Source organism: Oncorhynchus gorbuscha, linkage group LG10 (assembly GCF_021184085.1).
Source record: "Oncorhynchus gorbuscha isolate QuinsamMale2020 ecotype Even-year linkage group LG10, OgorEven_v1.0, whole genome shotgun sequence".
Lineage (NCBI taxonomy): Eukaryota > Metazoa > Chordata > Actinopteri > Salmoniformes > Salmonidae > Oncorhynchus > Oncorhynchus gorbuscha.
Genome location: NC_060182.1, coordinates 9,999,912 through 10,011,927, shown reverse-complemented (window position 1 = coordinate 10,011,927; position 12,016 = coordinate 9,999,912).

Sequence of the window (12,016 nt, the reverse complement as noted above, 5' to 3'; positions counted from 1 at the left end):
ATGCCGTGGAGAACCTGGCCGCTCAGGTTTCCGACCTCTCTGGACAGTTCCAGAGTCTACGCCTCGTGCCACCTGTTACTCCTCTGGCCTGCCGAGCCTCCAGAACCCAGGGTTAATAACCCACCTTGCTACTCCGAAGCAGCCCCACTGAGTGCCGCTCCTTTTCTCACGCAGTGTGAGATTGTGTTCTCTCTCCAACCCAACACATACTCTAGAGAGAGCCGGCTGCTTACGCCATTTCACTCCTTACTGGCCGGGTCGAGAATGGGGCACAGCTATCTGGGAGGCAAGGGCTGATTGCTCTAACAAATTCCAGAACTTTAAAGAGGAGATGATTCGGTTTTTGACCGTTCAGTTTTGGTGAGGGAGGCTTCTAGGCCCTGGCTTCCTTATGCCAAGGTGAACGGTCCATAACGGATTATTCCATTGAGTTTCAGTGACTCTTGCTGCCTCTAGTGAGTGGAACGAGCCGGCGCTGCTCGCTCGTTTTCTGAGGGACTCACGAGCGGTTAAGGATGTTCTTTCCCGGGAGGTTCCTTCAGATGTGGACTCTTTGATTGCTCTCGCCATCATAGAACGACGGGTAGATCTTCGTCACCGGGCTCGTGGAAGAGAGCTCGCATCAACGGTGTTTCCCTGCTCCGCATCGCAACCATCTCCCTCCTCTGGCTTTGAGACTGAGCCCATGCAGCTGGGAGGATTCGCATCTCGAATAAGGAGAGGGAACAGAGGGATTACCAACCGCCTGTGCCTCTATTGCGGAGTTGCTGGACATTTTGTTATTTCATGTCCAGTAAGAGGCCAGAGCCCATCAGTAAGCGGAGGGCTACTGGTGAGCGCTACTACTCAGGTCCCTTCATCTAGATCTTGTACTACTATGTCGGTCCATCGCTGGACCGGTTCGGTGCACTACATGCAGTGCTTTGATTGACTCTGGGGCTGAGGGTTGTTTCATGACGAAGCATGGGCTCGGAAACATAACATTCCTTTCAGACCGTTAGACAGGCCTACGCCCATGTTTGCCTTAGATGGTAGTCATCTTCCCAGTATCAAGTTTGAGACACTACCTTTAACTCTCACAGTATCTGGTAACCACAGTGAGACTATGTCTTTTTGATTTTCCGTTCACCGTTTACACCTGTTGTTTTGGGTCACCCCTGGCTTGTATGTCATAATCCTTCTATTAATTGGTCTAGTAATTCTATCCTATCCTGGAACGTTTCTTGTCATGTGAAGTGTTTAATGTCTGCCATCCCTCCCATTTCTTCTGTCCCTACTTCTCAGGAGGAACCTGGCGATTTGACAGGAGTGCCGGAGGAATATCATGATCTGCGCACGGTCTTCAGTCGGTCCCGAGCCAACTCCCTTCCTCCTCACCGGTCGTATGATTGTAGTATTGATCTCCTTCCGGGGACCACTCCTCCTCGAGGTAGACTATACTCTCTGTCGGCTCCCGAACGTAAGGCTCTCGAGGATTATTTGTCTGTGTCTCTTGACGCCGGCACCATAGTGCCTTCTTCCTCTCCGGCCGGGGCGGGGTTCTTTTGTTAAGAAGAAGGACGGTACTCTGCGCCCTGCGTGGATTATCGAGGCTGAATGACATAACGGTTAAGAATCGTTATCCGCTTCCCCTTATGTCATCAGCCTTCGAGATTCTGCAGGGAGCCAGGTGTTTACTAAGTTGGACCTTCGTAACGCTTACCATCTCGTGCGCATCAGAGAGGGGACGAGTGGAAAACGGCGTTTAATACTCCGTTAGGGCATTTTTGAGTACCGGGTTCTGCCGTTCGGTTCCGCCAATGCGCCAGCTGTTTTTCAGGCATTAGTTAATGATGTTCTGAGAGACATGCTGAACATTTTTGTTTTTGTCTATCTTGACGATATCCTGATTTTTCTCCGTCACTGAGATTCATGTTCAGCACGTTCGACGTGTTCTACAGCGCCTTTAGAGAATTGTCTCTACGTAAAGGCTGAGAAGTGCTCTTTTCATGTCTCCTCCGTTACTTTTCTCGGTTCTGTTATTTCCGCTGAAGGCATTCAGATGGATTCCGCTAAGGTCCAAGCTGTCAGTGATTGGCCCGTTCCAAGGTCACGTGTCGAGTTGCAGCGCTTTTTAGGTTTCGCTAATTTCTATCGGCGTTTCATTCGTAATTTCGGTCAAGTTGCTGCCCCTCTCCCAGCTCTTACTTCTGTCAAGACGTGTTTTAAGTGGTCCGGTTCCGCCCAGGAGCTTTTGATCTTCTAAAAGAACGTTTACGTCCGCTCCTATCCTCGTTACTCCTGACGTCACTAGACAATTCATTGTCGAGGTTGGCCTTCAGGAGGTAGGCGTGGGAGCCATTCTATCCCAGCGCTTCCAGTCTGACGATAAGGTTCATCCTTGCGCTTATTTTTCTCATCGCCTGTCGCCATCTGAGCGCAACTATGATGTGGGTAACCGTGAACTGCTCGCCATCCGCTTAGCCCTAGGCGAATGGCGACAGTGGTTGGAGGGGCGACTGTTCTTTTTGTCGTTTGGACAGACCATAAGAACCTTGAGTACATCCGTTCTGCCAAACGACTTAATGCCCGCCAGCTCGTTGGGCGTTGTTTTTCGCTCGTTTCGGAGTTTGTGATTTCTTACCGTCCGGGTAGCAAGAACACCAAGCCTGATGCCTTATCCCGTCTGTTTAGTTCTTCTGTGGCTTCTACTGATCCCGAGGGATTCTTCCTTATGGGCGTGTTGTCGGGTTAACAGTCTGGGGAATTGAAAGACAGGTTAAGCAAGCACTCACGCACACTCGTCGCCGCGCTGTCCTAGTAACCTCCTTTTCGTTCCTGTTTCCACTGTCTGGCTGTTCTTCAGTGGGCTCACTCTGCCAAGTTAGCTGGTCATCCCGGTGTTCGAGGCACTCTTGCGTCTATTCGCCAGCGCTTTTGGTGGCCGACTCAGGAGCGTGACACGCGCCCGTTTCAGCTGGCTGCCTGTTCGGACTGCGCGCAGACTAAGTCGGGTAACTCTCCCTCCTGCCGGTCGCCTCAGACCGCTCCCCATTCCTTTCGACCATGGTCTCACATTGCCTTAGACTTCATTACCGGTCTGCCTTTGTCTGCGGGGAAGACTGTGATTCTGACGGTTGTCGATAGGTTCTCTAAGGCGGCACATTTCATTCCCCTCGCTAAACTTCCTTCCGCTAAGGAGACGGCACAAATCATTATTGAGAATGTATTCAGAATTCATGGCCTCCCGTTAGACGCCGTTTCAGACAGAGGTCCGCAATTCACGTCACAGTTTTGGAGGGAGTTCTGTCGTTTGATTGGTGCGTCCGTCAGTCTCTCTTCCGGGTTTCATCCCCAGTCTAACGGTCAAGCAGAGAGGGCCAATCAGACGATTGGTCGCATACTACGCAGCCTTTCTTTCAGAAACCCTGCGTCTTGGGCAGAACAGCTCCCCTGGGCAGAATACGCTCACAATTCGCTTCCTTCGTCTGCTACCGGGTTATCTCCGTTTCAGAGTAGTCTGGGTTACCAGCCTCCTCTGTTCTCATCCCAGCTTGCCGAGTCCAGCGTTCCCTCCGCTCAAGCGTTTGTCCAACGTTGTGAGCGCACCTGGAGGAGGGTGAGGTCTGCACTTTGCCGTTACAGGGCACAGACGGTGAGAGCCGCCAATAAACGCAGGATTAAGAGTCCAAGGTATTGTTGCGGCCAGAGAGTGTGGCTTTCCACTCGCAACCTTCCTCTTACGACAGCTTCTCGTAAGCTGACTCCGCGGTTCATTGGTCCGTTCCGTGTCTCCCAGGTCGTCAATCCTGTCGCTGTGCGACTGCTTCTTCCGCGACATCTTCGTCGCGTCCATCCTGTCTTCCATGTCTCCTGTGTTAAGCCCTTTCTTCGCACCCGTTCGTCTTCCCCCCCCTCCCGTCCTTGTCGAGAGCGCACCTATTTACAAGGTACATAAAATTATGGACATGCGTTCTCGGGACGGGGTCACCAATACCTAGTGGATTGGGAGGGTTACGGTCCTGAGGAGAGAGGAGTTGGGTTCCGATCTCGGGACGTGCTGGACCGTTCGCTCATCGATGATTTCCTCCGTTGCCGCCAGGATTCCTCCTCGAGTGCGCCAGGAGGCGCTCGGTGAGTGGGGGGGTACTGTCATGTTTGTCATTTATTGTCATGTCTTGTCCCTGTGCTCCCCATGCTATTCGTTTCCCTCTGCTGGTCTTGTTTGGTTCTATCCCTCTCTCCCCCTCCCTCTCTCACTCTCTCGCTCTCTCTTCTCTCTGTCGTTCCGTTCCTGCTCCCAGCTGTTCCTATTCCCCTAATCATCATTTAGTCTTCCCACACCTGTTCCCGATCCTTTCCCCTGATTAGATTCCCTATTTATTCCTTTGTAATCCGTTCCTGTTCCGTCGGTTCCTTATATTGTATATTCCATGCTGTGATTGCGTTTCGCCCTGTCCTGTCGTGTTTTTTGCCGTGATTGTGTATCACCCTGTTCTGTCGTGTTTTGTGCCTTCATCAGACGCTGCGTGTGAGCAGGTGTCTCAGTCGACTACGGCCTGCGCCTACCCGGCGACCTGCAGTCTGTGGCCGCTTCTCCAGTTGTTTTCCCCTCTACAATTCTAGAGGATGTCAGTTATTCCGTTTTGAACATTATTAAACTCTGCTTCTGTTAAGTCGCTTTTGGGTCCTCTTTTACCAGCATGACACCCCCTTGAACTTTGCGACCTTTTGCCACATTTCAAGCTTCAAACATAAAGATATAAAACTGTATTTTTTTGTGAAGAATCAACAACAAGTGGGACACAATCATGAAGTGGAACGACATTTATTGGATATTTCAAACTTTTTTAACAAATCAAAAACTGAAAAATTGGGCGTGCAAAATTATTCAGCCCCCTTAAGTTAATACTTTGTAGCGCCACCTTTTGCTGCGATTACAGCTGTAAGTCGCTTGGGGTATGTCTCTATCAGTTTTGCACATCGAGAGACTGAAATTCTTTCCCATTCCTCCTTGCAAAACAGCTCGAGCTCAGTGAGGTTGGATGGAGAGCATTTGTGAACAGCAGTTTTCAGTTCTTTCCACAGATTCTCGATTGGATTCAGGTCTGGACTTTGACTTGACAATTCTAACACCTGGATATGTTTATTTTTTAACCATTCCATTGTAGATTTTGCTTTATGTTTTGGATCATTGTCTTGTTGGAAGACAAATCTCCATCCCAGTCTCAGGTCTTTTTGTTAGGCTGGTGAATGAATTATCAAAAGCGACTTAACGGAAACAGAGTCTTTATTCCAGTTTTAAACAAAAGCGATAATCCTGGATATTATCTAGGTAAAAGCAAAAACAGGAAAACTGAAATCCACTCGTTAGTAGAGAGGAATGACTGGAGACGCGACCACAGACTGCAGGTCGCTTCGGGAAGGCACCGGCCGTAGCTGACATTGACACCTGCTCACACGCAGCATCTGAAGAAGGTAAAACACGACAGGGCGGAACAAGGACACAGAACAGCGAACATCAAGCAAGGATCCGACAAGGACAGAAGCGGAAAACAGAGGGAGAAATAGGGACTCTAATCAGAGGGAAAAATAGGGGACAGGTGTGAAAAGAGTAAATGAGGTAGTTAGGAGAATGAGGAACAGCTGGGAGCAGGAACGGAACGATAGAGAGAGAGAGCGAGAGAGGGAGAGAGGGAGGGGGAGAGAGGGATAGAAAGAGGGAAAGAACCTAATAAGACCAGCAGAGGGAAACGAATAGAAGGGAAGCACAGAGACAAGACATGATAACCAATGACAAAACATGACAGTACCCCCCCACTCACCGAGCGCCTCCTGGCGCACTCGAGGAGGAACCCTGGCGGCAACGGAGGAAATCATCAATCAACGAACGGTCCAGCACATCCCGAGATGGAACCCAACTCCTCTCCTCAGGACCGTAACCCTCCCAATCCACTAAGTACTGGTGACCACGTCCCCGAGAATGCATGTCCATGATCCTACGTACCTTGTAAATAGGTGCGCCCTCGACAAGGACGGGGGGGGAGGGAAGACGAACGGGGGCGCGAAGAAAGGGCTTGACACAGGAGACATGGAAGACAGGATGGACGCGACGAAGATGTCGCGGAAGAAGCAGTCGCACAGCGACAGGATTGACGACCTGGGAGACACGGAACGGACCAATGAACCGCGGAGTCAACTTACGAGAAGCTGTCGTAAGGGGAAGGTTACGAGTGGAAAGCCACACTCTCTGGCCGCGACAATACCTAGGACTCTTAATCCTACGTTTATTGGCGGCTCTCACAGTCTGCGCCCTGTAACGGCAAAGTGCAGACCTCACCCTCCTCCAGGTGCGCTCACAACGTTGGACAAACGCCTGAGCGGAGGGAACGCTGGACTCGGCGAGCTGGGACGAGAACAGAGGAGGCTGGTAACCCAGACTACTCTGAAACGGAGATAGCCCGGTAGCAGACGAAGGAAGCGAGTTGTGAGCGTATTCTGCCCAGGGGAGCTGTTCTGCCCAAGACGCAGGGTTTGTAAAAGAAAGGCTGGCGTAATATGCGACCAATCGTCTGATTGGCCCTTTCTGCTTGACCGTTAGACTGGGGATGAAAACCGTAAGAGAGACTGACGGAAGCACCAATCAAACGACAGAACTCCCTCCAAAACTGTGACGTGAATTGCGGACCTCTGTCTGAAACGGCGTCTAATGGGAGGCCATGAATTCTGAACACATTCTCAATGATGATTTGTGCCGTCTCCTTAGCGGAAGGAAGCTTAGCGAGGGGAATGAAATGTGCCGCCTTAGAGAACCTATCGACAACCGTAAGAATCACAGTCTTCCCCGCAGACGAAGGCAGACCGGTAATAAAGTCTAAGGCGATGTGAGACCAGAGACCATGGTCGAGAAGGAATGGGAAGCGGTCTGAGACGACCGGCAGGAGGAGAGTTACCTGACTTAGTCTGCGCGCAGTCCGAACAAGCAGCCACGAAACGGCGCGTGTCACGCTCCTGAGTAGGCCACCAAAACCGCTGGCGAATAGAAGCAAGCGTACCCCGAACGCCGGGGTGGCCAGCTAATTTGGCAGAGTGAGCCCACTGAAGAACAGCCAGACGAGTAGAGACAGGAACGAAAAGGTTACTAGGACAAGCGCGCGGCGACGCAGTGTGAGTGAGTGCTTGCTTTACCTGTCTCTCAATTCCCCAGACAGTCAACCCGACAACACGCCCTTCAGGGAGAATCCCCTCGGGGTCGGTAGAAGCCACAGAAGAACTAAAGAGACGGGATAAGGCATCAGGCTTGGTGTTCTTATTACCCGGGCGATAAGAAATCACGAACTCGAAACGAGCGAAAAACAACGCCCAATGAGCTTGACGTGCATTAAGTCGTTTGGCAGAACGGATGTACTCAAGGTTCTTATGGTCAGTCCAAACGACAAAAGGAACGGTCGCCCCCTCCAACCACTGTCGCCATTCACCTAGGGCTAAGCGGATGGCGAGCAGTTCGCGGTTACCCACATCATAGTTGCGTTCCGATGGCGACAGGCGATGAGAAAAATAAGCGCAAGGATGGACCTTATCGTCAGAATGGAAGCGCTGGGATAGAATGGCTCCCACGCCCACCTCTGAAGCGTCAACCTCGACAATGAATTGTTTAGTGACGTCAGGAGTAACAAGGATAGGAGCGGATGTAAAACGCTTCTTGAGGAGATCAAAAGCTCCCTGGGCGGAACCGGACCACTTAAAGCACGTCTTGACAGAAGTAAGAGCTGTGAGAGGGGCAGCAACTTGACCGAAATTACGAATGAAACGCCGATAGAAATTAGCGAAACCTAGAAAGCGCTGCAACTCGACACGTGACTTAGGAACGGGCCAATCACTGACAGCCTGGACCTTAGCGGGATCCATCTGAATGCCTTCAGCGGAAATAACAGAACCGAGAAATGTGACAGAGGAGACATGAAAGGCGCACTTCTCAGCCTTCACGTAGAGACAATTCTCTAAAAGGCGCTGGAGTACACGTCGAACGTGCTGAACATGAATCTCGAATGACGGTGAAAAAATCAGGATATCGTCAAGGTAGACGAAAACAAAGATGTTCAGCATGTCTCTCAGTACATCATTAACTAATGCCTGAAAGACAGCTGGAGCATTAGCGAGACCGAACGGCAGAACCCGGTATTCAAAATGCCCTAACGGAGTGTTAAACACCGTTTTCCACTCGTCCCCCTCTCTGATGCGTACGAGATGGTAAGCGTTACGAAGGTCCAACTTAGTAAAGAACCTGGCTCCCTGCAGAATTTCGAAGGCTGACGACATAAGGGGAAGCGGATAACGATTCTTAACCGTTATGTCATTCAGCCCTCGATAATCCACGCAGGGGCGCAGAGTACCGTCCTTCTTCTTAACAAAAAAAAACCCAGCTCCGGCGGGAGAGGAAGAAGGCACCACGGTACCGGCGTCGAGAGAAACAGACAAATAATCCTCGAGAGCCTTACGTTCGGGAGCCGACAGAGAGTATAGTCTAGTATGGTCCCCGGAAGGAGATCAATACAACAATCATACGACCGGTGAGGAGGAAGGGAGTTGGCTCTGGACCGACTGAAGACCGTGCGCAGATCATGATATTCCTCCGGCACTCCTGTCAAATCACCAGGCTCCTCCTGAGAAGAGGGGACAGAAGAAACAGGAGGGATAGCAGACATTAAACACTTCGCATGACAAGAAACGTTCCAGGATAGGATAGAATTACTAGACCAATTAATAGAAGGATTATGACATACTAGCCAGGGATGACCCAAAACAACAGGTGTAAAAGGTGAACGAAAAATCAAAAAGGAAATGGTCTCACTGTGGTTACCAGATACTGTGAGGGTTAAAGGTAGTGTCTCACATCTGATACTGGGGAGAAGACTACCATCTAAGGCGAACATGGGCGTGGGCTTCCCTAACTGTCTGAGAGGAATGTCATGTTTCCGAGCCCATGCTTCGTCCATAAAACAACCCTCAGCCCCAGAGTCTATCAAGGCACTGCAGGAAGCAGCCGAACCGGTCCAGCGTAGATGGACCGACAAAGTAGTACAGGATCTTGATGGAGAGACCTGAGTAGTAGCGCTCACCAGTAGCCCTCCGCTTACTGATGAGCTCTGGCTTTTACTGGACATGAAATTACAAAATGTCCAGCAGAACCGCAATAGAGGCAAAGGCGGTTGGTGATCCTCCGTTCCCTCTCCTTAGTCGAGATGCGAATACCTCCCAGCTGCATGGGCTCAGTCTCTGAGCCGGAGGGAGGAGATGGTTGAGATGCGGAGCAGGGAACACCGTTAACGCGAGCTCTCTTCCACGAGCTCGGTGACGAAGATCTACCCGTCGTTCTATGCGGATGGCGAGTGATATCAAAGAGTCCACGCTGGAAGGAACCTCCCGGGAGAGAATCTCATCTTTAACCTCAGCGTGGAGTCCCTCCAGAAAACGAGCGAGCAACGCCGGCTCGTTCCAGTCACTGGAGGCAGCAAGAGTGCGAAACTCTATAGAGTAATCCGTTATGGATCGATCACCTTGACATAGGGAAGCCAGGGCCCTGGAAGCCTCCTTACCAAAAACTTAACGATCAAAAACCCGTATCATCTCCTCTTTAAAGTTCAGATAATTGTTAGAACACTCAGCCCTTGCCTCCCAGATAGCTGTGCCCCACTCCCGAGCCCGACCAGTAAGGAGTGAAATGACGTAAGCGATCCGAGCTCTCTCTTGAGTATGTGTTGGGTTGGAGAGAGAACACAATATCACACTGGGTGAGAAAGGAGCGGCACTCAGTGGGCTGCCCAGAGTAACATGGTGGGTTATTAACCCTAGGTTCCGGAGACTCGGAAGACCAGGAAGTAGCTGGTGGCACGAGACGAAGACTCTGAAACTGTCCTGAGAGGTCGGAAACCTGAGCGGCCAGGGTCTCAACGGCATGACGAGCAGCAGACAATTCCTGCTCGTGTCTGCCGAGCATAGCTCCCTGGATCTCGACGGCAGTGTTGCGAGAATCCGTAGTCGCTGGGTCCATTCTTGGTCGGATCCTTCTGTTATGCTGGTGAATGAGGACCCAAAAGCGACTTAACGGAAACAGAGTCTTTATTCCAGTTTTAAACAAAAGCGATAATCCTGGATATTATCTAGGTAAAAGCAAAAACAGGAAAACTGAAATCCACTCGTCAGTAGAGAGGAATGACTGGAGACGCGACCACAGACTGCAGGTCGCTTCGGGAAGGCACCGGCGTTAGCTGGCATTGACACCTGCTCACACGCAGCATCTGAAGAAGGTAAAACACGACAGGGCGGAACAAGGACACAGAACAGCGAACATCAAGCAAGGATCCGACAAGGACAGAAGCGGAAAACAGAGGGAGAAATAGGGACTCTAATCAGAGGGAAAAATAGGGGACAGGTGTGAAAAGAGTAAATGAGGTAGTTAGGAGAATGAGGAACAGCTGGGAGCAGGAACGGAACAATAGAGAGAGAGAGCGAGAGAGGGAGAGAGGGAGGGGGAGAGAGGGATAGAAAGAGGGAAAGAACCTAATAAGACCAGCAGAGGGAAACGAATAGAAGGGAAGCACAGAGACAAGACATGATAACCAATGACAAAACATGACACTTTTGCAGACTCCATCAGGTTTTCTTCCAGAATGGTCCTGTATTTGGCTCCATCCAACTTCCCATCAATTTTAACCATCTTCCCTGTCCCTGCTGAAGAAAAGCAGGCCCAAACCATGATGCTGCCACCACCATGTTTGACAGTGGGGATGGTGTGTTCAGGGTGATGAGCTGTGTTGCTTTTTCTTCCACATGTTTGGTGTGTCTCCCAGGTGGCTTGTGGCAATCTTTAAATGACACTTTTTATGGATATCTTTAAGAAATGGCTTTCTTCTTGCCACTCTTCCATAAAGGCCAGATTTGTGCAATATACAACTGATTGTTGTCCTATGGACAGAGTCTCCCACCTCAGCTGTAGATCTCTGCAGTTCATCCAGAGTGATCATGGGCCTCTTGGCTGCATCTCTGATCAGTCTTCTCCTTGTATGAGCTGAAAGTTTAGAGGGATGGCCAGGTCTTGGTAGATTTGCAGTGGTCTGATACTCCTTCCATTTCAATATTATTGCTTGCACAGTGCTCCTTGGGATGTTTAAAGCTTGGGAAATATTTTTGTATCCAAATCCGGCTTTAAACTTCTTCACAACAGTATCTCGGACCTGCCTGGTGTGTTCCTTGTTCTTCATGATGCTCTCTGCGCTTTTAACGGACCTCTGAGACTATCACAGTGCAGGTGCATTTATACGGAGACTTGATTACACACAGGTGGATTGTATTTATCATCATTAGTCATTTAGGTCTACATTGGATCATTCAGAGATCCTCACTGAACTTCTGGAGAGAGTTTGCTGCACTGAAAGCAAAGGGGCTGAATAATTTTGCACGCCCAATTTTTCAGTTTTTGATTTGTAATTTTTTTTTGAAATATCCAATAAATGTCGTTCCACTTCATGATTGTGTCCCACTTGTTGTTAATTCTTCACAAAAAAAATATAGTTTTATATCTTTATGTTTGAAGCCTGAAATGTGGCAAAATATATAATATAATAATAATAATAATATATGCCATTTAGCAGACGCTTTTATCCAAAGCGACTTACAGTCATGTGTGCATACATTCTACGTATGGGTGGTCCTGGGGATCGAACCCACTACCCTGGCGTTACAAGCGCCATGCTCTACCAACTGAGCTACAGAAGGACCAAGGTTGCAAAGTTCAAGGGGGGCCAAATACTTTCGCAAGGCACTGTAAGTGCCAACACAGTTGATTGTAACAGTGTTGATGATTTGCTCTTGAATAGCTATAAATACCCATGTGCTTTGCTAGCACTGATTGGAATATGTTTCGAAATGCCACCGATAACATTGATGAGTGAACCACCTCCGTCACCGGCTTCATTAGAAAATGTATTGGCGATGTTGTGCACGTTTGCTGTTTTCCCAATCAAAAGCCCTGGATTAA